Here is a 27,037-nt window from a genome sequence, read left to right as displayed (position 1 = left end):
ATTATCGATACTTTTTCTACATGTTATATTTTTTTTTTGCAACCCGACACATCGAATACGTTCAACAGAGTTATCAGTTGTGAAATACACGATGGAAGTAAAATTAGCAAAAAACTAAAAATGGAATTTTAATTGTGGACTTAAAACATCTGAAGTTAGTCATAGGAAACTGCAAACTTAGGCCCGTTTTCCAGTACAAGTTTAACTCAGTTTTCAGTATACTTTAGGTACAGTTGAAGTTAAGCTTAAGCGGACGATCTGGTGGGGTTAAACTTTAGTTAATATATCAGTTATTTGCCTTCGTTCGCAAATATACCCGACAAGCATCTGGGTTCGAGTACCAGTAGAGCTCATACTGATAACTAGGCACACTTCTAAAATCTCAATCGTTGATGCGAAACATTGGCTGAACTTGAAGAGCCTAGCGCTCTCAGCAAAATAAGGAGTTTTTTTTATAAATCAAAAAGTGCAACTACTTAAGTAAAAAACAAGTAAGGAAGGCTAAGTTTGGGTGTAACCGACCTTACATACTCAGCTGAGAGCTTTGGAGACAAAATAAGGGAAAATCACAATATAGGAAAATGAACCTAGGGTAAACTTGGAATGTGTTTGTGTGGCATGGGTATCAAATGGAAGGTATTAAAGAGTATTTTAAAAGGGAGTAGTTCTATAGGTGGACGCCATTTTAGGATATCGCCATAAAGGTGGACCAGGGGTGACTCTAGAATGCGTTTGTACGATATGGGTATCAAATTAAAGGTATTAATGAGGGCTTTAAAATGGAGTGGCCCTTAGTTGTATATGTGCAGGCGTTTTTGAGATATTGGCAAAAATGTGGACCCCGGTGACCCAGAACATCATCTGTCGGGTACCGCTAATTTATTTATATATGTCATAGTACGAACAGTATTCTTGCCAAAATTCCAAGGGCTTTTGATTTCGCCCTCCAGAACTTTTTCATTTTCTTCTACTTAATATGGTAGGCGTCACACCCATTTTACAAAGTTTTTTCTAAAGGTATATTTTGCGTCAATAAACCAATCCAATTACCATGTTTCATCCCTTTTTTCATATTTTATACAGAATTATGGCATTTTTTTAATTTTTCGTAATTTTCGATATCGAAAAGTGGGCGTGGTCATAGTCGGATTTCGGCCATTTTTTACACCAAGATAAAGTAAGTTCAGATAAGTACGTGAACTAAGTTTAGTAAATATATATCGATTTTTGCTCAAGTTATCGGTTTAACGGCCAGCGGAAGGACAGACGGTCGACTGTGTATAAAAACTGGGCGTGGCTTCAATCGATTTTGCCCATTTTCACAGAAAACAGTTATCGTCATAGAATCTATGCACCTACCAAATTTCACAAGGATTGGTAAATTTTTGTTCGACTTATGGCCTTAAAAGTATTCTAGACGAATTAAATGAAAAAGGGCGGAGCAACGCCCATTTTGAAATTTTCTTTTATTTTTGTATTTTGTTGCACCATATCATTACTGGAGTCGAATGTTGACATAATTTATTTATATAATGTAAAGATATTAAATTGTTTGTTAAAATTTGACTTAAAAAATGCTACCAACCAGGTGTTTTTTTCTCACAAAAAATAGCTGTTGGCTTTGGTGGTACCACCTTGGAGAATATATTTTTTTCAACTTCACCTCAACTCTTTGTCCAATTAGGATATCAGTTTGAGAAATTTGTTGGATATTCATTTGAGAACTGTAGATTTCTCTAAATCTCTCAAATGTTGGAGAATAATTTGAGAATGACGATGGAGATAAACTCGAGAACTAGAAATTTCACAAAATTTCTGAGACATTGGATATTGATTGGAGAATGATGTTGAATTTCAACTTGAGAACTATTAGGTTTAAGGACAATTAGAGAATGAACTCAAGAACAAAATATATAGCTCTCTAAGGCTGGAGAAATATTTCTTCCATGTTTATTGTGTAAACAAAACCAAGCTGTTCTCGTATCTAAAAACTATCTAGATAAAAAAGTAAGGGTGTCCAAGTTCGGGTGTAGCCGAACATTATATACACAGCGTTAGTTTCAATTGTACAGGTCATTTCAGAAAAATTACTTTTTCGATATTTGTTACAAGGGATTTAGTTTTTTGAGGCTCTCGCAATGTTGTATAATTCTTGATCGGAATAGGAATGTGGTACCGCTCGTCTCTTCGCAGCATACAGGTCAAGATTTTTACTTTAGAAACTCTCTCGGAAATATAGGCGATGAATTTATAACAAACAAAAATGCCTTGAAATTTTGTTCAAAGGAATATTCGCTTTTGAAGCTACAAGAAGCAGGGTGCTAGCCAATTCAAGGGTACTTGGCCTTGTTCAAAAGCAAAACAGACGTAACCAAGAACACTGAATTTCCTTCTTTTTTTTTTTTTTTGAAGTCTTGTTCAGCACTTTTCATAGTCTTAGAAGATATAATAAAGTCCTTAATAAAGGAGGTACAAGAATTAGTCTAAGTTTTTCTAAACTAGTAACTATGGAACAAACTTAAAGGCATTATAAAAACTGTAATAAAAGTGCTGGCTAAAAAAGAATAAATATAGTTAAAAAAACTGAAAAACGCGCTTTTAAATAACATCGAACTAAAAAGTTAAAAATAATTTTCAAAATTAGTTAAAAACAATAATGATCGAGAAATACTAGTATATCGAGCGCCTGATGCTTTTTTCACATTAATACTAGTATTTTTCGTTCATTATTGCTTGAAACTTATTTTGAAAATTATTTTTAACTTTTTAGTTCGATATTAGCTGTGTTTTTGTACGCACATTACATCAACACTTAAGTTTTGTATGGACTGTTAAATGTTAAACTTTATCTACACCACTGAAATTCTAGCGCACTTTAGCACTCCTAAATTTCCATATGCAATATACTCAGTTGAAATTGAAATGTCTCTCCATTATGTCTATACACTATTCTCCACAAAGTGTGTGTGTCCACGATTCAACGCAACCGATCATTCAGCTCTAGGTTATACACTATGGCCAACAGAGGTTCGTGTCTCCGCTATTAAGCACAGCTCGTTTTGTAGCGAGTTATTTAACCACTGCCACGAATCTTCAATAATTGTCGCTAGATGGGTCTTCTAAACATTATCTAACTCTCCTTTGCGCGCCTAGCCTCGGTAGTTACAAAAGTACATACAAGTGAAGCTAATATAAGCGTGTTAAAAATAGCTCTGCTACTTTACGATGTATCTCAAATTTTATAAGTGACAATTTTTTGAACGCAGACCTTATGATAAAAATCAGGTTGCAAAAGAAAATCTATCAGAAATAGGCGGCGTTCAGCGGGAAGTTTGCATGATTGGCATGCATCTTCACAGAAAACGTAAGATCCATTTTATTCTTATAGTTCTTAAACTTTTTAATGATCTTAAAATTTTTGTTATTAAATAAAAAAAAAAATAAATGTAAGGCGCGATAACCTCCGAAGAGATCTAAGGCCGAGCTTCTCTTCCAATTTGCGTCGTGCTCCTCTTGATTTTTCCCTACAAATTGGCCGGACGGGATCTACATGTTTTATGCCGACTCCGAACGGCATCTGCAAGGCAGATGAGTTTTCACTGAGAGCTTTTCATGGCAGAAATACAATCGGAGCGCTTGCCAGACACTGCCGAGGGGCGACCCCGCTTAGAAAAATTTCTTCTAATTGAAAAATCGTATTTCTAAAATTTTGATGTTGCTTTGCCCGGGAGTTGAACCCAGGGCATACGGTGTGATAGGCGGAGCACGCTACCATCACACCACGGTGGTCGCCAGTTATTAACAATACCAAAAAGCCTCGACAACCCCAATGCAAACTTTTATTTTATTTACTTGTAAACCAAAATTTGCATTTAGTTCTAGTATGCTTAATAAACCAAAACTGAGCAGAAAACCGACAAGACGTTTCGTTAAGTCCATAAGTTAATTGTATATTTAGTATGAAAAGGTGTGAATGAATGAGCACCCACTCGCAAGGTCAGAAAGTGGCGTAAGGTGCGCGGAACTCGGTCTTATTTTTGAATTATTTGTTTACTAACAGAAAATCTTTCTATCCAGTCTCGTTCTATCCAGAGTTTTAGTCAATATCAAACTTGCCCCAAGAGGCCTAAAAACGTTCGCACTTGGAAATTGTTTTTTTCCAGTTCTAAAGCACTTCCTGATATCCGAATGTAATGTTACGTTGTAATATTTAGTAAAGAAGAGTTTGCTAGATGGGACAGGGATCGATATATTTAGAAAGTCCATTTACAACTTGTGGAATCTTGCGACAACTATTAGACTAAATTCCCGCAGAGCTAGATTCTTGAAACTAAGAACTTACTTCAAAAATCCATGACAATGCAACATAAGGAACAAAAATTTCGCAAGGTTGTCCACGGATCCTGAAATGAAAAAAAAAAATCGTCCGAACTTGATTTTTTTTTTATTTAATATTTTGAGAAAAAATTTGAACAATGTGACGTCAGGACGGACAAGGTGATTTCGAGTTTTAAGGACCTTCCCGATAACCCAGAGACCTGAAGCTTTGGGTCTTATTAGGTTGTAATATGTAGGATAAACAAGTTTTCTAGATGGAACAGGGATCGAGATATTTAGAAAGTCCATTTAGGATTGTGCAATCCTGAGATCGATTTCGAAGTAACTACTTATTGAGCTAGAAACATGAAACCTTGACAATGCAATAATAGGAGAAAATAACAAGTAAGGAAGGCTAAGTTCGGGTGTAACAGAAATTTACATACTCAGTTGAGAGCTGTGGAGACAAAATAAGGGAAAATCACCATGTAGTAAAAAGAACCTAGGGTAACCCTGGAATGTGTTTGTATGACATGGGTATCAAATGGAAGGTATTAATGAGTATTTTAAAAGGGAGTGGGCCTTAGTTCTATAGGTGGACGCCTTTTCGAGATATCGCCATAAAGGTGGGCCAGGGGTGACTCTAGAATTTTTTTGTACGATATGGGTATCAAATGAAAGGTTTTAATGAGTATTTTAAAAGCGAGTGGGCCTTAGTTCTATAGGTGGACGCCTTTTCGAGATATCGCCATAAAGGTGGGCCAGGGGTGACTCTAGAATTTGTTTGTACGATATGGGTATCAAATGAAAGGTGTTAATGAGTATTTTAAAAGGGAGTGGGCCTTAGTTCTATATGTGGACGGCTTTTCGAGATATCGCCATAAACGTGGACCAGGGGGGACTCTAGAATGTCTTTGTACGATATGGGTATTAAATTAAAGGTATTAATGAGGGTGTTAAAAGGGAGTGGTGGTAGTTGTATATGTGAAGGCGTTTTCCAGATATCGACCAAAATGTGGACCAGAGTGACCCAGAACATCATCTGTCGGTTACCGCTAATTTATTTATATATGTAATACCACGAACAGTATTCCTTCCAAGATTCCAAGGGCTTTTGATTTCGCCCTGCAAAACTTTTTCATTTTCTTCTACTTAATATGGTAGGTGTCACACCCATTTTACCAAGTTTTTTTCTAAAGTTATATTTTGCGTCAATAGACCAATACAACTACCATGTTTCATCACTTTTTTCGTATTTGGTATATAATTATGGCATTTTTTTCATTTTTCGTAATTTTCGATATCGAAAAAGTGGGCGTGGTCATAGTCGGATTTCGGCCATTTTTTACACCAATACAAAGTGAGTTCAGATAAGTATGTGAACTGAGTTTAGTAAAGATATATCGATTTTTGCTCAAGTTATCGTGTTAACGGCCGAGCGGAAGGACAGACGGTCGACTGTGTATAAAAACTGGGCCTGGCTTCAACCGATTTCGCCCTTTTTCACAGAAAACAGTTATCGTCCTAGAATCTAAGCCTCTACCAAATTTCACAAGGATTGGTAAATTTTTGTTCGACTTATGGCATTAAAAGTATCCTAGACAAATTAAATGAAAAAGGGCGAAGCCACGCCTATTTTGAAATTTTCTTTTATTTTTGTATTTTGTTGCACCATATCATTACTGGAGTTGAATGTTGACATAATTTACTTATATACTGTAAAGATATTAACTTTTCTTTTAAAATTTGACTTTAAAAATTTTTTTTTTAAAAGTGGGCGTGGTCGTTCTCCGATTTTGCTAAGTTTTATTAAGCGTACATATAGTAATAAGAGTAACGTTCCTGCCAAATTTCATCATGATATCTTCAACGACTGCCAAATTACAGCTTGCAAAACTTCTAAATTACCTTCTTTTAAAAGTGGGCGGTGCCACGCCCATTATCCAAAATTTTACTATTTTTCTATTCTGCGTCATAAGTTCAACTCAGCTACCAAGTTTCTTCGCTTAATCCGTATTTGGTAATGAATTATCGCACTTTTTAGATTTTTCGAAATTTTCGATATCGAAAAAGTGGGCGTGGTTATAGTCCGATATCGTTCATTATAAATAGCGATCTGAGATGAGTGCCCAGGAACCTACATACCAAATATCATCAAGATACCTCAAAATTTACTCAAGTTATCGTGTTAACGGACAGACGGACGGACGAACGGACGGACATGGCTCAATCGAATTTTTTTTTCGATACTGATGATTTTGATATATGGAAATCTATATCTATTTCAATTCCTTTATACCTGTACAACCAACCGTTATCCAATCAAAGTTAATATACTCTGTGAGCTCTGCTCAACTGAGTATAAAAAAAAGATGAACATTTTTTAAGTACCTCCCTTAAATGACTGTACCAGAAGAAACGAAAAATGTCTCTTTAAACAAAGACAATCATGTTGAGCTTTGATGTTCAAATTTTGACTGTACAAATTTTTATGAGTAACAAATATAGGTGAAGTGCAATAAAAAGACTTTCGATATATGTAGTCTTTACCTGAGTTCGGAAATGTGCGCTCCATCTTTATATTTTTGTTCCTCAAACAATTTTTACAGTCATTTTGTTAAAATTTGAATATCAAAGTTCAACAAGATTATAACTTTGTTTAAAGAGACACTTTTCGTTTCTTCGGGTCTATTCATATAAAGGAGATATTTGAAAATTGTGTATATTATTTTTATTTTAAATTTACTCTTATTATTTCAGTAAAAGGCAAACTTCTTTCGAGATAAAATGACGGGTTCGATTAGATTGTTCCCGATTTTTGCTGCTATTTCTCCAAAACTTAAGATTGGAAATTCGAAATGGAAAATTATTTATTTTTAGTTCAACATTGCAAATTTTTTAAATATATATTTGGTGACAAATTTAAACTTTCTGCACATCATTAAACAAAAATAGTATTTATATATGTATGAATGTAGTATATTTTTAAAATATGTGTATTTACTTGTTCGATTTGACTTTTGTGAATTTGTTGGGTTTTCTTGTGCCGTAGCTGCTATTCTGACGTTAATTTTGTCCGCGAAATTCTTTTCAAAATTTGTATTAAAATTATGTATTTTTGGCAGCGTCAGTTTTGTATTTTTCTTCAAAAAAAAAAAATTGATAATGAATTTGTTAAAATAATTTTTCAAGCGGCTGTAAATATTTTGGCAGTTGTTATGTCAGCTGTTCCATTTAGCTTTACAGTGTTCGTTTCGTTTATTATTTTCGGTATTTATTTAACTGGTTTTCTTTTAGGCCTTAATTTTCGTTAGTATTTAACAAGTTTATAAACACAAGCATTTATTAAAAGCACGAACTTTTTGAAAGCAATTTTTTCATATAATTTTTTGTTTATATCCGTTTGAATGTAAACTAATGCGCTTTGTGAATAGGCATAATTTATTTTCGCATTTTTCACTTTCATATGACTCGCCTGATTTTCATTGTCACTCTTTTCTGATTTAATTTCGTGCACATAATTTTTCTTGAAAATAAATAAAAAGAAGGGAAAAGTCATTTCGTTTTTATTTTATTAACCAAGTTCATGCATAAATTTGGGGCATCATGCAATTTTTTTTTTTTCAAGGTTAATATAAATATAATTAATTTCATATCAGTGTACAAATGAGGAATTCCATATCAAAACGCAATAAATGGGCCATGACCAGAAATACTGTCACCGTAGCACAGAAAAAGAAGATTTCTGACACCATTACAGCTACGATGGATCAGTTACTGGAAGCGTCTGAGCTAATTTCCATTCTGTTATCTCCTGATCTCATAATCCGGGTTTAAAGGCTCTAATAAACTTACTGCGAACAAAGCAGAATTAAATATACCCTTGCAAAAAATTTGATTAGCCCAGAATGAGTCGCAAGGGAATATGCGACTATAGCCAGTTTTGATCCCTTTATATGACTTGGAGTGAGCATGTCCTATGGAGAGGCCAATTGTACTTCTTTATGCCTGAAAGGCTTGTGGCGGACTGGAGGGTACCTGGGGATTACTGTCGGACAGATCGTTTCTCTTTTCTAACACTATATAAAAAAAATCTGTTTAATCCCTTAAAAAGTGAGCACGTGCTATACAAATAAAAATCTGCCTTTATATGCGCATCATATGGGAGTTGATATCTTTGAATGACTCTCCTGAAAAATTGTGTTTTTGAGTTATTACGCTGGTGAAGTAAACGAGCGCTATGATCGTAATATTTTAGGATTTTTTCCATTTCCACCATTTTTCTTAAAAAATTCGTTTCAATTCCATTTAATTTTATTTATTTTGCCCATTTCGTGTTTTATTGTTTTTAAAATTGGCTACATAAATTTCAAAGTGACTAACTAATCCCATGGTGGAATGGATATTCAGGTGTTCTCATCCCGTTGACGCTTTCCCTTATTCTGGCAAGTTCGGCATGCTTATTTTGGAGGGTTGTCTATCATACATTTTGCGGAAAACTTATTTTTTTGAGAAGATTAGTACGAACAATGAAGCAATCAAAATTTATTAGTTTTGTAATAAAAGTAAATACTGGAAAATAGGGCTGCCGAAAAAGTGAGGTTATGTTGTTGACATCAACTTTATTATTGCATTATTATGACTAATCCCAATTTTACACAAAAGGCACTAGATGGATCAATTATGCCCCAAAGTAGACAAACGAGATCAATCGCAGACCACTCTATTTAGGTATTAATCTCACGATTTTTTGCAGTGATTTATATTAAAGGTTATAGCATGCATAGCAACTGATATGGAACTAAGTGCACCCTTTGTCCATGCGTCGATTGACGGACTTCAAACACATTTGGAAAGTATGGGATTGTATTGTATATCTTGAAACACTTAGTGACGAGTCCGGGATTTTTTCATGAGCACAACGGGATAACTTCATTATTAGGAATCATTTTGAAACTATTTCAATACGATTATGGGCCAATTTCAGGATCACTTCTGGATTATTTTTGGTATCATTTCAAGACTACTCCGGAACTAATTTGGAAGAATTTCAGAAATACTTCAAGATCATTTAAGGTATCATTTCGGGAGAACTTCTGGATCAGTTCGACTATCTTAAACCCTAGGCTGCGATTCAGAAAAACCTGGGGGCGTAATTGCGGTACCAGTATATTTATGGTCCTACTTAACCCTAGTGAGATAACGTACGTCGTTTTAATTTTGCTCTCAGTCTCCCACAATCGTAAAGAGAGAACATTCTCATTCTCAGTTTTCTCAGCTACCATTACCAGCTTGTCAGTGGGGAGTGTTTTTCAGTAGTAACTTTTTTGTTTGCTGAAATATATAAGATTGTTTTTTAAAAATACGTCTAAGAGACGTATCGTTATCTTTTACGTGACTACGTGACATTACTAATTTTATATGTAATTTTTGCCTAAAATGGTAATTTTAGCTAATATTTTTTTAAGTATAGTTTAAAACAGTTAATTCATTCAATTGAAGTACAAAAATATGTATTTTATTTTAATTTTTTTGCTATAAACTGAGGTCCTTCGATAAAAACTGATTTTTGTAGGGACAAGTCCCAGACAAGTCAAACTTAATTTTTAATATATTAAAAAAACAATATTTTTCTTTAAAAAACATTTAAAAACATTTAAAACAATTGGCTTATGACTCAAAAAAGAAATTGCGAGAAACAGCTGTTAAAGATAAACAATGCATTTCTTCAGTTTCTTAGTAGTAGTAGTTTTTTTTTTTAGAAATAAGCCACCTTTTCATAGGCCGGGTTACATATATCAAATAAATGATTAAAAAAAAACAAAAAAAATTTAAGTTTTGTTTTTATATCTTTAGGGTCCTTAAACTTGAACACGTCTCTCAGACGTACGTTATCTTTCTAGGGTAAAAAAATAACGTTATCTTCTTCCTAGGGTTAACTTTAGCATATTTGTTGCTTGGAATGAATTCCAAAGTGCATTGTTTGGTGCTACAAAGTGTTTTATGTTATGCAACGTATTTTTCAGAACTTTATTGCAATTCTTTTACGAACTCATACATATTATTACATATATTGAGGTGAGTAAATTTGGATTAAATCAATATACAACGAAAAATGTAAATATGCATTCACTGACTTTTGATTAGGAACTACTCGTATGTATGTACATATGTGTTCATGTAAGTTTGAATTTTTTGTATAGGTTAATGACTATTAATTATTATCTAAAGTTTTCGCGCAAATCGCTCAGAAATTAATAAATTTCTGTAAGATATATTTTTTGTTGAGTAAACTTTCATAAAAGTTCACCCTTAACTGTTACTTTTAATTTTATTACCACTTGATCATTTAATTCTTTTGTTTCGCTTTTCAGTATTTTGGCTAGTTGATCTTCGTTGTATCCTTCACACCACAATTTAGCAACGCCTACAATTTCCTCACTTTTCCGCACTACACTTCGTTGTGTTATTTATTCGTTTTATATATTTTCTTTTTATGACACTTTCTTCATCTAATTTTAAACACTTCGTTTGGATGTTCTATAAACATTTTTTGAAATCATCCCACACGCAGCTTAACCGAAAAACACCTTCCTAACCAAAAAACCAAAGCACGAAGTATACCATTGAATTTTCCTCCGCGCCAACGATCTGAACGGCTGAAAATTCGAGTTGAGTCTGTTTGTGCGCACACCAACAGAATTGCCGGTTGCTCTCAGCTCGGTTGTTTCTCCCGTACCTCCTACCACCGCTGTATTATAAGCAAACAAACGTCATGTTGACTGTATCTCAGGGCTGCCGTTTTCACTGAACAATTTCAAATTTTTTGTTTCCTTGTCCCCTTTTACACCATACAATTCTTGAGTTCAATTCTGCGGCGACATAGGCCAGGAGGTTAGAAAAGAAGGGAAGTGTACAACAGCATCCGTACCGTCAAGTCGTTGCAATCTTTTTTTGGTATTTTTCTTCTTTCTGCTTGTATGCCATTTTTTGTTTGATACTTGCATTCAAGAAATTGATAAAAGCAAACGCAAATAGAAAGCACCAAATGGAACGCTAACAGAGTTGAACTCCAGAATTGTATGGTGTAAGCGGGACCTTCGAAATTTGTTATCTACAACTTCATTCTTGGGAAAGCACTTCACTTTTTGTCCCATATTTATAAAATATTTTTTTATAATTTTTTCTTTAATATGTAAATATTACTCTTTTCAGGCTTCAGCTTCGTAAGCTGGTGTTTCTCAATACAGAAACATTTGAATAAAAATCCATTTCAATCTTTATTAAGGAACTCCCTACCTAAAAAAATGCTTTCAAAACGCACCAGAATAAAATAATTATGTAAGTTGGCTTTTTTTTCATGGGTGTCCAAAGTTCCTAACCTACCTATTCATTTAGTTAAGAATACATATATTTTTTGAAAATTGGCAAGTACCCATGCATTTATTTTTTGATTTGAGTAAACGTGTGTGTTCTCAAACTATAAGGAAGTGTTCCAGAAGCAGTGTGCACACTTATTCCCTTCAATTTTCTTCTAACGGAATTAAGGATATTTAAACTAATTGATGACTAATGGAATAAAAAAAAATCCCAATTTTCACAAAGTTTCTATTTTTACCAGCTTTTATTTACTTTTTACACCCCATTCGAGAAAAGAAACTTTGGTTCTTGTACATTTTTTCAAGTTTTGCGACGGTTTGAGAAACTCAATCTTGCTGAAACATGGTGTAAATGTCATTAACCCAGTATCGCCCCCTTGGGCCCTTAATTATTTCTTCAATTTTATTATTTGATCCTGCTATAGATTTTATGATATGTACCAAAACTGAATTGGGCCAAAATAAAGCTGACACGATGGATATAGTGTCCTTCTACAACAATAACATATTTTTCTTAAAGCCTTTTTCGAGTTTAGTTCAGAAAGTTTAAATTGAAATTCAGAACTTTCAACTGAAGTTCAGAAAATTACAATTGAAGGTCATTACCTCTAATTGAAGTTGAGAAAATTGCAATTGATGTTCAGAAAATTACAATCGAAGTACAGAGTTTTTAATTGCTTTTCAATTGTAATTATTTTAGTGGTACTTAAAAGTTACCATAGCGGTCGTTTTTTTTACCAAACCTGATTATTCAAATTGGTGACACTGGAAGGTCGGATTTATGCAAAACAGAAGCTAGATAAATTTTTTTATCCATTTTTATTAGCTTTAACTAGCTGTTCTAAATTGCTAAACATTTTCTATGTGTAACGTTCGTACATTGTTGGTGCTCTCTGTTTTCCTAATATCAACCGCTTTTCCCCTGTTTTATATACTTCAATCTTCTTAAATGATTTCAAATGATGCTAATCATTAGCTTACTTTATCGCGGTGCTCATCGTTCTAATTTTATTTATTTATTATTATTTTTTTTTTTTTTCATTTAATTTTATACTGATATTGACTAATTTCTATGCATTTAGGCCCCTATCTTCCTTCGCGTTCTATATCCGCAAAATACATTGTGTACCTTACGCTTAGAAGTCTTCCGGACTGTAAAAATACATTATCATTTAGCATTTTTCCACAAGCATCTTGTGCAGTTTTCGCGACTTTTTAAACAAATATTTATTTTTAATGAAGTAACTGTACACATTTTTAATGTCATTCTTCTTCAATTCGCGATACAGCGAAAACTATGAAAACTGTAACGGTGTAAACAGAACAGATCACAACCTCTGACAGTGCTTTACAAAATGATTCAACACATAGACTGCAAGAAAAAATTAATTAAGTGTTCATTTTCTTTTCAGAACAGTCCTTATATTCCAAAAAAAGTAAAACGCAACTAATTTTTTTTGGACATTGTCCGTTCTTTTTCTTTTCAGGCAGCCCTGCTCTGACTCTTTATCTTTATTGTGTACCTGTAGTCATTTGCATCCCCACGTTGCTCTGTGAAAAACATCGCAAAGTCAAAGTAAAACAGAAAATGCAATGAAAGTATACAACAAAACAAAATGCAAAAAATGCAACCGTCAGAGAAACAAAGTTGATGAGAGCACTTGAATGCATCAAGTGTAACAACAAACATATGGACATAAAGACAACATGTGGAAAATGCTCATCGACATACATTCATACTATACACACATACATACGTAGCAAACAAACACTTTTCTTATTTTGATCCCATGTGGTGTTGCTGCTAATGCATTTCTAGAGTAAATCATATTTCAATGGGAGATTTTCATATATAGAACTGGAATGTATAGAAGCGAACAGAAAAATAGCAGTGGCACTTTTTTTTCAAATTTTTACTTTTTAAAATTCTCGATATCTTAAGAAAAACAAGTAAAGGTATCTAAGTTCGGGTGTAACCGAACATTATATACTCAGCGTGAGCTTCAATTGTACATTTAATTTCAGATAAATTACTTTTCTGCATAACCGTTGGCACCGCCCGTTTAAAAAAAAATGTCTCCCCATTTCCTCTTACAATAGAACTTTATAAGTGAAATATCATTGATTCAAAACTATTATTTGCTAAGTTATAGCTTATTATTCTAGTCTGCGACCCTTTTAAATTTGTTTTATATCTAAGTTGCCGTGGTCTTTAACCGAACCCGATACGTTAATTTTTCTTCTAGTTATGGCTCCCGAAACATAGAAATTGCTGAGTCATAAAAGGGGCGGTGCCACGCCCATTTTTTAAATTTTGAATTTTTTCCTATTTATTGTTATAAATTCACTTGGGAAATGAAATACCATGATATAAAGTTCTTTTTTGCAGTAGGAAATATATCTCCGGCATTGAAGGCAACCACAAGATTATGCTTAATATTTTATGCAAAGAGTCAAAAGGCTTTAAGGTGGTACATTTTAACGCGCGTAGCCTTAGTGGTGGCAAACTCGATTATGTAAGGAGCATTTTTGAAGAGTTGGATATTGATGTCATATGTGTTTCAGAAACGTGGTTTACATCTGATATTCCTGACTTTTATTATAATATACCTAATTTTAAACTCGTACGACATGACCGAACTAGTAAGATAGGGGGAGGCGTTGCAATTTATTGCAAATCTAGCCTTAATATAAAAATTCTATCAACATCGCATAGCCTAGAAACCGAATTTATTGTTGCTGAAATTTCAGATGGCATTGCAAAGGTACTAGTTGCTTGTGTATATAACCCTCATAAGTGTTTAATATTAGATTATTTTTTTACTGAGCTGTCTGCGTTTTTACTTGAATATGAATGATATGTTATATGTGGACTTTAACGTAAATCTTCTTGTGAAAGACCCGTATTCCACGAAGCTATTGGACCATGTCTCTACTGCAGGCCTTGAAGTAGTTAACATGACTATACCAACAAGGTACTCCAATAATTGTAATTCCTCGCTGTTGGACCTTGTAATCACCTCTAATCTTGACCATGTCCTTAAATTTGACCAAATGTGTTTTGTCTCTGACCATGATCTTCTTTTTTGTGAATTTGATGTTGCGTTTAACTATTCTCCTGAAAATGTTAACTTTTTGTATCGTGATTTGAAAAATGTTAACGTTGGTGTACTTTTCAATGACCTGTCTAATATTAACTGGGGTGATTGCTGGTTTCTACCGTCACTAGATGAAAAACTTGATTTTTTAAATAAGACTTTAAACAATGTTTTTTGTAGTCATGTTCCTCTTCGTAGTGCTCATGTTAAGAATATGTCTTGTCCCTGATACAATCATAGTGTTAAATTAGCTATTAAAGTGCGTAATAGGATTCACTCAAAGTGGAGGAGAATCAAAACTGATGTTGCTTGGGCACACTACAAGGCCGCCCGAAACAGAGCTACTGCCATAACCAGAGAGGCCAAGCGTAAATTCTGCAATTTTAAGTTGAACCCTTCGCTTTCATCTAAAGATTTATGGCGCAATCTTAGAAACTTGAATGTACATGGAAGACTGAAGTCAGAATGTAGTATTGATCCCAATGTACTAAATGAATATTTTAATAGCGCAAGAAAAACAGTGAAAGTCATCCGGCGCAAGACTTCACAGTGCAACATGAGCTGAGTGAGGAGTTCAATTTCGTTGGTGTCACTGAGACAGAAGTTGTTACTTCAGTCATGGCCATTAAGTCCAATGCAGTTGGAGAGGACGGAATTTCCTTAAAATTCGTCAAGCTGGTATTGCCTTTCATCCTGGGAACGCTAACACATGTAATTAATCATATTTTCACTGTCTCATCTTTTCCTTCTGCATGGAAAATGGCTATCATAATCCCTGTTGCGAAGAAGAATACTCCCACTAACCCTTCTGATTACAGGCCGATAAGTATTTTGCCGACCTTTTCTAAAGTGTGTGAGTCTTTAATGGCCTCTCAAATATTGTCGTTCATACAAAGACATAATCTTTTGTCTCCTTTACAGTCAGGGTTTAGACCTAAGCATAGCTGTGCTACAGCTATGATGAAAATAATGGACGACATTCGTATAAAATTTGATGATGGATATCTGACTCTTCTTTGCCTTTTGGATTTTTCTAAGGCATTTGACTTGGTAAGCCATGATCTACTTTGTAAAAAGCTGAAATACTACTTTGCATTTTCAAATAGTGCCGTTAAACTTATGGCCAGCTATCTTACAGGAAGATCTCAAAGGGTAAAGGGTAGAGCTGGGTCTTCGTTGTCAAGTGGTGTTGGATCCGGAGTTCCACAGGGGTCTATACTTGGTCGGCTCTTGTTTAGTCTTTTTTGTTAATGATGTGTTCTCTTTGTGCCAGTATGTCAGTGTGCATGCCTATGCTGATGGCATTCAGTTGTATTTGTCCAGTCGAATTGGTCTTGTCGAGGATTTGTGCTTTAAAATAAACTGTGATCTGCTAGCCATTTCCGAATGGGCCCGGAAAAATTGTCTCCATCTAAACGCGTCCAAGTCGTATGTGTTACCCATCAGTAATAGTACTGTCCATGTTGAAGATATTCCCAAGCTTTTTGTTGGTAATAACTGTCTCATGTTTACTGACAAGATAAACAATTTGAGTTTTATTATGAATTCTTCGCTGAGCTGTTCGAACCATATAAACAAAGTTGTAAGCAACGTGTACACTGTTTTGCGCAGGCTAAGTATGTCAGCCTCGTTTACACCGTTAGACATAAGAAAAAAATTAGCTGTGCAATTAATTCTACCTCATATTACTTATTCCGATCTTGTATATAGTAAGCTGGACTCTGTCTCTTCTCATAAAATCTAGTGCTGTTCAATAATGTTACCCGCTACATATACGGCTTAAAGCGATATGACCACATCTCCTTGTGGAAGAATAAACTTCTGGGATGCAGTATCTTAGATTATCTTGCAGCTAGGAACTGTATATTCCTGTATAAGCTTATTGAATTCAAAACTCCTAGCTATCTTTACAAGAAGCTAAAATTCACAAGATCTAATAGGCTTCATAATTTAATTCTCCCCAAGTACTCCTACTTATCTTCTTCGCGGTTGTTCTTTGTTCATGCTGTGAGACTATGGAGCTCCATTCCTGAATCTATTAAGGCAATCATAAATCGAGGTAACTATAAGATCGTTATACAGAATTACTTTGGAACTAATGGGTAAATGTAACTGCGGTTCAGCTCCATCCTATTTCTATTTCTATCTCAGTGTGCTATTCTAAGTCCTTACTTCTTTGACATAAAATCTTATTTTCTCCAACAAATACCATATTTAATTCTCATACATTCTAATATAAACATACGCAATTAGTTATATATAAATATTTTTAAGTTATTATTTTTTATAATTCCTGTATTTACCTATAAGTTGATGTACTATAAAAGACTATGTCTTAACGATACAGCCATTCTTTACTATATAAATAAATAATAAATAAATATAGCTTACTTTATTCGTCCACGACCCTTTTAAAAAACTTTTATATAAAAGTGAGCGTGGTCCTTAACCGATTTCGTTATTTATTCTTCAAAGCATTCCTTATAGTAAAGGCAAGCTCTCTGCCGAATTTTGTTAGATTACGATAGGTTTAACGATTTTTGATTTATGATTAATAATATTTGAAAAATTTATTTTATCACAAGTGGGCGGTGCCACTCCCATTTAAAAAAAAGTTTCCAAATTTTTATCAAGAATCTCAATATCAGTCCACATGTCAAATTTCAACATTCTAGGTGTATTATTTACTAAATTATCAGGTTTTTTGTGTTTTGCAAAATGTTATATATAAAATAGTGGGCGTTTTTATCATCCGATTTCGCTCATTTTCAATACCAATCTATTCTTGGTCCAGATAAGCTCGTGTGCCAAATTTGATGAAGATATCCCAATATTTACTCAAGTTATCGTGCTAACGGACGGACGGACGGACATGGCTCAATCAAATTTTTTTTTTCGATACTGATAATTTTGATATATGGAAGTCTATATCTATCTCGATTCCTTTGTACCTGTACAACCAACCCTTATCCAATCAAAGTTAATATACTCTTTGTGCAAAGCACGCTGAGTATAAAAACTGCTATGGTAATTCTATACGACAGCATGACACTCTTAATACACGTCCAAAAAAAATCAAGAGAGACGCGTTTTGGATCCAGGATGGCGAATCCGAAAGCGAAGGTTAAAAATTTTGTGTCTGTCAAGAGATATTTGCGAAAGAAATTTAAAATTTTTATGTGGTTGTTGTAATTTTGATTATTTTGTTGTATCTACAAAAAAAATTGTGAACATAAGTGTTTTGCGCGGATTTTTTATAAGGGCGGCCAAAGGCCGCCAATGCCGAAAGGTGTTCTATGAAAAAATACTATGGATTCCACCCCCATTTTCAGAGCACTCCGGGGTAATTTTTCGATTTTTCGATCTTTTGAGAGACGCAATTTTGTAGACAAGCCAATCTCACAAAGTACAAGTTTACGCTTCTTAAAATTCGCATTGATTTTTTACATTTACGGCAGCACTCCATTAAATCTGCGGAGCGTCCAACAACAACATAATGATAAACAAACTTAATATACTTCCACGCTTTTATTTCAGGCAAAGAGATACATAAATGTTACAGCAATAAAGCCGCTATTTAAATCACCCGCTATTTATACAAGTACTCGGCGTGTGGATTTCTTGTCTATGCATTTTTGTTTTAAGTCTCTGACTTTTTGATTTTGTTTAAACAACTGCCAAGAAGCACACAAATAGAATATTACTATGCAATATGTATGTACACAAAAACTAGTGAGAGGATCAAAACAAAACCGATAATAATCACGTCGCTGTGGTAGAAATGTTGATAACAAAAGCGTTAAGGTGAAGATAGGGAGCATTATGTATGCTCGTTTGCCCAGCAAAGGTGTGACGCTGCAAGTGCCAGACACACTGAAAGAAATTAAGTAAATAAGTTATTTAATAATTAATATATGTTCATAAGAAATGTGAGAATATACGTTCAAACCACGTCAAAACTCATGCCAAGTCCCACAAGAAAAACGTAAGCAAAATTTATTGATCATATGATGTCGTTGTTCTCGTATTTACTAAGCCTTGCACATAGAACGAAAGTGGTTTAAAAAGATGACGGTTTCAGTACGAAAGTTTCATGAACGGGCAGATTCCTCCAGTACGAATATGACGACCGGGTAACTGTTGTACAGAGTGCGCTTAAGTTATCGAGTTGGCACTTCTTCTATTGCTAGATAGCGAGGGAGGCGATCGCCCCCCCCCCCCCCCCCCCAGACCTACCTGAATAAATATTCGGCGTGCTTAATTTGCCTGAAATTGAAATGCATTTTTTAGATTTCCGTAAAATTGAGATTGAATGAAATATTTCTTATCTTCTTTTGTCTGCTTGTCTAGCGAAAAAAGGTAAATAATAAATAAGTGAGTTTTGCTTTTTCCGCTTATTGCTGCAGATATGCCATGGTTTGTGAATAAAATAGTTGAAACATGGTGACCTTGCAAAACATAAAAAAATTCTTCATATCACCAACCAACTTCATTTTTTTTTATAAAAGTTCCGGAACACACCTAATATGTCGTTTCATTTATGCAATATCAGAGCCACTGATGACCTGATACGAAACTTTTATTCTCTCTCAATTCGTTTCCAGGAATGGGGCTCGAAATCAGCTGTCTGTTCATTCAATTGTAAACCTTGCAAAACATAAAAAAATTCTTCATATTACCAACCAACTTCATTTTTTTTTTATAAAAGTTCCGGAACACACCTAATATGTCGTTTCATTTATGCAATATCAGAGCCACTGATGACCTGATACGAAACTTTTATTCTCTCTCAATTCGTTTCCAGGAATGGGGCTCGAAATCAGCTGTCTGTTCATTCAATTGTAAACCTTGCAAAACATAAAAAAATTCTTCATATCACCAACCAACTTTATTTTTTTTTATAAAAGTTCAGGAACACACCTAATATGTCGTTTCATTTATGCAATATCAGAGCCACTGATGACCTGATACGAAACTTTTATTCTCTCTCAATTCGTTTCCAGGAATGGGGCTCGAAATCAGCTGTCTGTTCATTCAATTGTAAACAAAAGTTCATTCGTTGTAAACAAAAGTTCATTCGTTTCCAAGAATGGGGTCTGAAGTCAAATTATTCATCTCTTTTTTTCCTTTTTTGATTGCTGCAATAGATATAGATTCAAAATAACTCCACTTAGTTAAAGCCACAAGTGAAACTCTATTATCAGAAAGAACTAGCATCTACCTTTGAGCTGTATAAAATCATTTCTTGATTGTTTTTTGTTCGAATTCTTTCAATTAGTTGAGCTAATTTGAGTGCTTAAAGATAAATTCGATACGTTTATTTGTAATTATGTCAAAATTGTGTTCTGAAGTTAATCATTAATTTATATTACTGACTTCCATGGCAAAAATTGATTTTGAGCTTTCCGCCATGATCGCCCCCCTCATCTGGAGACCTGTATCCGCCCCTGGATCGGTGTCGAGAGAAGATGGAGTATTCGAGAGACAGTTCTGCGGAAAATTCATTGTCATGTTCATGATGCCGTCGGCGAGTATCGAAGGAATATTAATGATAAGCTGCTAGGCGAAAGTATTTCCCTCTTGACTAACTTGGATCTCTGGAGGATTTATCCAAGGTTTTGATCGGTCTTGTACGAAACTAAATGTGTGCTACGCAACGACTCTCTAATTAGCCAGCTATAGCTACGTCACCGTTATTTTATGTGGTATTACAACGGAGCTTCATGCTGTCCAAGTGAGCTTCCCCTACCAGGGCAGCTACCCTCTAACCTAATTTAACCTAGTATGAAATATATAATGCATTTATAGGATCTTTCGAAAATTTTACAAAAGTCGTAGAATTGGGTATTAAAAGATGTGTAGTTATATTAAAATTAAAAATCCAGACACGGAAGTGAAGTTTTTCCACCAGTTCAAAAGTTATCCACGAAAAACAGTACTACAGCTACAACACTATTTTATACTAAAGTATTACAAAGCTGCCGAATAGCCTCCACACAAAAGGAAGTAAAACAAGCACTATGGCGAACGTAGCAGTGAACGAACAGCTGATACATATCTTACTAGTAAACCTTTACAATGGCTCCGCCTACCACACCGGAGATCTTGGGTTCGACCGACGGGCAAAGCAATATCAAAAACAAGTTTATTGTTAGAGGAAAGGTTTTCCTAAGCGGTGTCGCCCCTCGGAAGTGATTCGGCAAACACTTAAGAGTATATTTTGCCATGAAAAGTTTCTCAGTGAAAACTCATCTGCCGTTCGGAGTCGGCGTAAAGTATGCAGGTCTCGTCCCGCCAATTTTTAGGAAAAATTAAAAAGGAGCACGACGCAAATTCGATGAGAAGCTCCGCCAAAATTCTCTGCGGAGGTATATCCTGCCTTGTATCTATTTTATTTTTATGCCTAGACCCCTATCTCCAATGTTCACTTTGAGCAAGGCACCAGACCTCTTCGGGATTCACTAAAACACCTGCGTATGTAAGAATACAAATCTCTCTCTACGTACAACATACAGTAATTTACATTATTTACCACAACTTTTTTTACATTCTACATACAAGCTAAACAAATAAGAATGGGACTGAAGACCTCATACCTTTCATGAACGGGGTTGAACAATAATCTTATGCCATTCGTAATATCTAAATAATCGGCTGTATAAGATGTGATATATATAGTGAACAGATGTACATCCCTAATAAATTTTGAAGATAGAAAGAAAATAAAATATAGGTAGGACTTTGTGTGAGGACGCAAAGTTTTACGTTTTTTGTGGTCTGCATGAAATAGCTATCCCATGAATCACTTATCTCAACAATATATAACGTAAACGTAAGTATTTGATGAAATTTGAAGCTCCTAGCCATTAAAAAGAGGGCAGAAATTACGAAAAGTTTCTTATCTGAACAATCGATTGTATGGGATAGATGTCATATATACGACCGATCGCTATGATTTTTTTAGACAACAATATCTGCTATATACGAAAGGATATGGTGAAATTTGAAGGTTCTAGGTGTTAAAATGGGGCAGAAACTGTATGTGATATATTCTATATATACCACCGAAAGTACTTAGATTATGGAGGGAACACTTCTCTGCTCTCCTAAATGGAGACATCGATTTACCGCACAGGGATGACGAACCCGATCCCGCTATCGATGATGATAGAATAAATGTCTCCCCACCCGATTATGATGAAGTCAGAATAGCAATAACCAGATTGAAAAACAACAAAGCCGCGGGCAATGATGGAGTGCCTGCGGAGCTATTCAAATACGGTGGCGAAGAGTTGGTAAGGCGCATGCATCAGCTTCTTCGCAAAATATGGGCGGACAAGTGCATGCCCGACGATTGGAATCTAAGTGTTCTTTGCCCAGTCCACAACTATCGCGGAATCAGCCTTCTTAATATCGCATATAAGGTCCTGTCAAGTGTATTGTGCGAAAGATTGAAGTTCACCGTGAATCGGCTGATTGGACCTTATCAGTGCGGCTTCAGATCTTCCATCGACCAGATTTTCACAATGCGCCAAATCTTGGAAAAAAAAACCGCGAAAAAGAATTGACACACATCACCTCATCGTCGATTTTAAAGCCGCCTTCGACAGCACGAAAAGGACCTACCTATATGCCGCTATGTCTGAATTTGGTTTCCCCGCAAAACTCACACGGCTGTGCAAACTGACGTTGAGCAACACCATCAACTCAGTCAGAACGGGGAAGGACTTCTCCGAGCAGTTCGAAACTAAACTAGGTTTCAGACAGGGTGACCTCCAATCGTGCGATTTCTTTAATTTGATGCTGGAGAAAATTATACCACATTTGAACTTAACCGCTCTGGAACAATATTCTATAAAAGCGTGCAATTACTGGTACATGCTGATGACATTGATATCATCGACCTAAACACCAGCGCCGTTAGTTCTGCTTACTCAAAACTGGAAAAAGAAGCGGTAAAGATGGGTTTGATGGTGAATGAGGACAAAACGAAGTACCTGCTGTCATTCAGCAAAGAGTCAGCGCCTATGCGCCTTGGCAACCACGCTACTGTTGGTAGCCATAATTTCGAAATAGTAAAAGACTTCGTTTATTTGGGAACCAGCATCAACACTAGCACCAACATCAGCACTGAAATCCAGAGAAGAATCACTCTTGTCAATAAATGCTACTTTGGACTAGGTAGGCAACTGAAAAGTAAAGTCCTCTTTCGGCAAATGAAAATCATACTCTATAAGTAACTTATCGTTCCCGTCCTGCTACGTGGTGCAGAAGCATGGGCCATGACAACATCAAATGAAGCGGCTCTGGGAGTGTTCGAGAGAAAAGTTCTCCGAAAGATTTTTGGAACTCTACGCGTTGGCGAGGGCGAGTACCGAAGAAGATTTAATGATGAGCTGTACGAGCTATATGCAGACATCAAGATAGTCCAGCGAATTAAAACGCAGCGGCTGCGCTGGTTAGGCCATGTTATGCGAATGAAAGATTACGCTCCGGCCAAGAAAGTGTTTCTATCGGAACACGCCTATGGAAGCAGAGGTAGAGGGCGGCCCCCACTCCGTTGGAAGGACGGGGTGGAAAAGAATTTAAACCAATTGGCGCCGGTTGGCAGAGAGGAGCGACTGGCACGCCTTGTTGGACCGCCATAACCGTTTAAACGGTTAAGTGCCTATTAAATAAGTAAGTAACCACCGATCTCTATGATTTTTTCAAACAACAATATTTGCAATCTACGAAAGCATATGGTGAAGTTTGAACCTTCAATCTGATAAATTGAGGAAGATATGACAAAAATCATCTTTTCTAAAAAATCGATTGTATTGGGGATATATGCTATAGGGGACCGATCCGGCCGGATCCGACAAATTTCTAATTGGGCACGTAAATATACTCGCTCGCCAAATTTTACCAAGATATCTCAAAAATTGAGGGACTAGTTTGCATACAAACAGACAGACGGACATGACTAAATCAATTCAGCTCTTCATCCTAATAATTTCGGTATACTTAATGGTGGGTCTATCTATTTTCCTTTAAGGACTTACAATTTTGAGATTCTTGACAAACTTAGTATACCATTTCGTTTTCACTAAAGGTATATACATTAGGCCGGGTCGATTTCGACAATATTCTAGGGATCAAAATAAGAAACTTTGCCGAAGGAACCATACCTCTAAAACGAATTCTGATGCCGCCCCCCCCCCCCCTTTGGGTCGTAGGGGCTAATTTTGAAATTCCCACTTTGAAATGCCTATGTTTTTTCTTTTTGGAGTTTATTTTTCTCTTTAAAAATTTATTTAGTCAGAACATATGTAAATGAAAAAATGAATTTAGCTTAGTAATAGAAAAGAAAAAATTATTAGAAATTATCGTTTTTACAACCCCCTTTTAAAGCCAAGGCATCACTGTGATGCATTTGCATGTCGTAAACATAGTTGTGTGGGTTTTTTATTCAACCGTTTTAAAAAATGAAGGTATCACTGTGACACAATTGCAGATCGTAAAATTGCTTGTGTTGTTTTTTTAAGCCACCACAAGACACAGCAGGTCAGCAAATTACTCCTACCCAAAAGTTCGACCCAAAGGGGGGGGGGGGGGGGGGGGGGGGGGACATCAGAATTCGTTTTAGAGGTATGGTTCCTTCGGCAAAGTTTCTTATTTTGATCCCTAGAATACGATTTTTACAGAGCAATGAGCGATTTTTAAATCGACCCGCCCTAATATACATACATATTTACAATTATATAACCCTTTGATCGAAAGCAAACGCCTTTAACGATTCACAAGCATAATGTACATATGTATATGACTCTGACATTAAAATATGAAAGAAAAAGTTAAAAGTTAATAAATGAGTATAGGTAGAAAATATATATTCGTTTGTATCGAAGTTATACATTCTGTCCACCTTTTGGTAACCCAATATGCCGCTCAAATTAAATTCGATTCCAAATGTAATCAGAATGTGTAGTTAGTTTTCCTTTACCTTTTTGGGACAATATTTCTTTGAACATTTTCCTAGTCGCTTAGCTCACAAGCGTAGTATTGTATCTGGTAGCGGGATATAATTTATTGCAACAACACAAAAAAGACAGCATGACCAAATAAAGCAATGGAGTGGCCGCAGGAATGCTTATTGTGCAAGTCATTTTAAAAACCATTATTATTTGTAACATAAACGCAATTTGATATAATAAATGTCATTATTATTAAGTAAACGACATAATATTGTTGTATAGAAATGTTTAAGTAAACAGTTAATTTTACTAACAGTTCGATTGCTTAATATCTCACAGCTCCAAGCAGCAAATAAAAGTTCTTTAATATGCCGGCGTCTACGATATCGACAGAAAATTGAATTATCACTTTGTTCTAAATTTTAAGCTCTTGCAGAGCAGAAAGTTAACTCTTGTCTCAGAGAGAAGAGAGTGAAGGAGGCCTCGACGGAACTTTAGGCATGTGAAAGCATGGCGGAACGATACAAGGTGGCAGCATGGGACAGCTGATTATAACCCTTTTTATTTGATTTGATACATCAACTTCCGGCGCAGTACGATTTTGACATTTGTCCATCGAATTTACAAAAACAAAGTAGGTACATGGAATTTGTATTTATGTTTGTAGGTATGTCACCATGCTGCCACCTTGTATGGCTCCGTCATGTGTGAAAGAATGCTGGGGTCATTGCGGAATGATACAGGTGGCAGCATGGTGACATACCTACAAACATAAAAAAAATTCCATGTACCTACTTTGTTTTTGTAAATTCGATGGACAAATGTCAAAATCGTACTGCGCCCGAAGTTGATGTATCAAATCAAAAAAAAGTGTGTAATCATCTGTTCCATGCTGCCACCTTGTATCGTTGCGCCATGGCTGGGATGTACGTGGGGTCTATCGCCCCTCTCTCATTGGGTATTTAAAGCAGGACTCTTCATTTCATAGCGCAGTTATGCCCTCTCAATTCACATGCATATGATTCGCTCTGTCGTCGTTAATTGAGTTAAGGCTCCATTACTGATACTTAGCATAGACTTGACTTGGCTTGCGAACTGTAACTTACAGTTCTGTTAAATGAACATTGCATGTCACTGATTACTCAAAACTTAGCAACACTTAACTTGACTTAGAAGTCTGTTGAATTTTGATTTTCTATGTAAGTTCTAAGTGACGTTTACATTTTGAGATGCCATTTGTTTGTTTCCATTTCATTTTGACATTTTGTCATACAAATTGACATTTATTTAAAAGTAAATTTCAACGCTGATTATGATGCCAGGTTGTATGCGCCAAGTGGAGTATAATCGTGGCTAAGTTGCCAAGTTTACGCCAAGTCAAGTCTATGCTAAGTATCAGTAATGGGAGCTTTAGTCGCCGCTTGGCACTTGGCATAGATGAATGGATTTGCAACTCTTTTTCGAGAGAGCGCTGTCAAAATGCACATTTTTTATAACATTTAACAATGATGCCACTCCAAACAAAAATGAATAGACCTGAAAATGGGGATTTTTGACATACATATCGGCGATTATAGTTTCAATCATTTAATAAAATGATAGTCGTGAAATATTTATTTCCTTAAAGTTAATTTACAATAATACGACTAGTTAGAGTTAAATATAAACAAATCTAAGTAAAACTAACATTTCGATTAAATTAATTAGTCAAATATTGTAACGCATTTAACTCGCAGCGAAAACCATATATTCTTTTGAAATTTCAGTAAATCGGACCTATGATATAATAGTTAACATTATTTAATGGATAGGGCTTATCCTACATGTCTGGCGTTCCAGGTTCTGTGATCAAAATGGACTGGTTGCATCGGGAGTTCATATTTACAAAACCTGTTTTTAGTGATAACTTTTGAATGGGAAATAATATTTACCCTCCGCCTTCGAACTAATAATACTTACACTAAAACAAGTATTTTTTTCCTTTTTCCCATAATTTTTGAACGCTATTCTACAGTTGTAGGTCAAACTAAAGTTTAGCAAAATTTTTGGCATGTTTTTCGTTTTGGCTGGCACATTTTTTGTTCTGGCACCCGCTTCAGCTGGCGCGAGGGATTTATCTGTGATTGTTGCCAGCAACAACTAGAAGATAAATCCCTGGTGAGAGCGAAAATATGAGAGCGTAAACAAAAGATTCGTATCAATCTAATCTATGGCACTTGGCGTAGCAACATCGGTGATGGATATCGGCTGATCGGTATCAAAATATGTATGAATAATTATGCGCGAT

At 35.3% G+C, this 27,037-nt stretch overlaps 1 protein-coding gene across 13 annotated transcripts in view; it reads right to left on the bottom strand.

Moving 5' to 3' along the window:
• The window catches only part of Nost (Nostrin), a 388,434-nt gene that overhangs the window by 85,140 nt on the left and 276,257 nt on the right, over nt 1-27,037 (bottom strand). For 3 of the 13 annotated variants that reach the window (XM_067783180.1, XM_067783181.1, XM_067783183.1), the window contains exon 1: nt 10,656-11,051. The exons of 7 other annotated variants lie outside the window; for them this stretch is intronic. The gene's annotated coding sequence lies outside the window, so the exon portion shown is untranslated. Of the gene's footprint in view, nt 1-7,321; nt 7,617-10,655; nt 11,054-27,037 lie in introns of those variants that run through there. 3 more of the 13 variants (XM_067783182.1, XM_067783178.1, XM_067783177.1) reach the window with 3 other exon arrangements.

The sequence above is a fragment of the Eurosta solidaginis genome, chromosome 4 (assembly GCF_040869045.1).
Source record: "Eurosta solidaginis isolate ZX-2024a chromosome 4, ASM4086904v1, whole genome shotgun sequence".
Taxonomy (NCBI): domain Eukaryota; kingdom Metazoa; phylum Arthropoda; class Insecta; order Diptera; family Tephritidae; genus Eurosta; species Eurosta solidaginis.
Note: the sequence above shows the minus strand (reverse complement) of the source record. Positions and strands in the feature narration are given on the sequence as shown.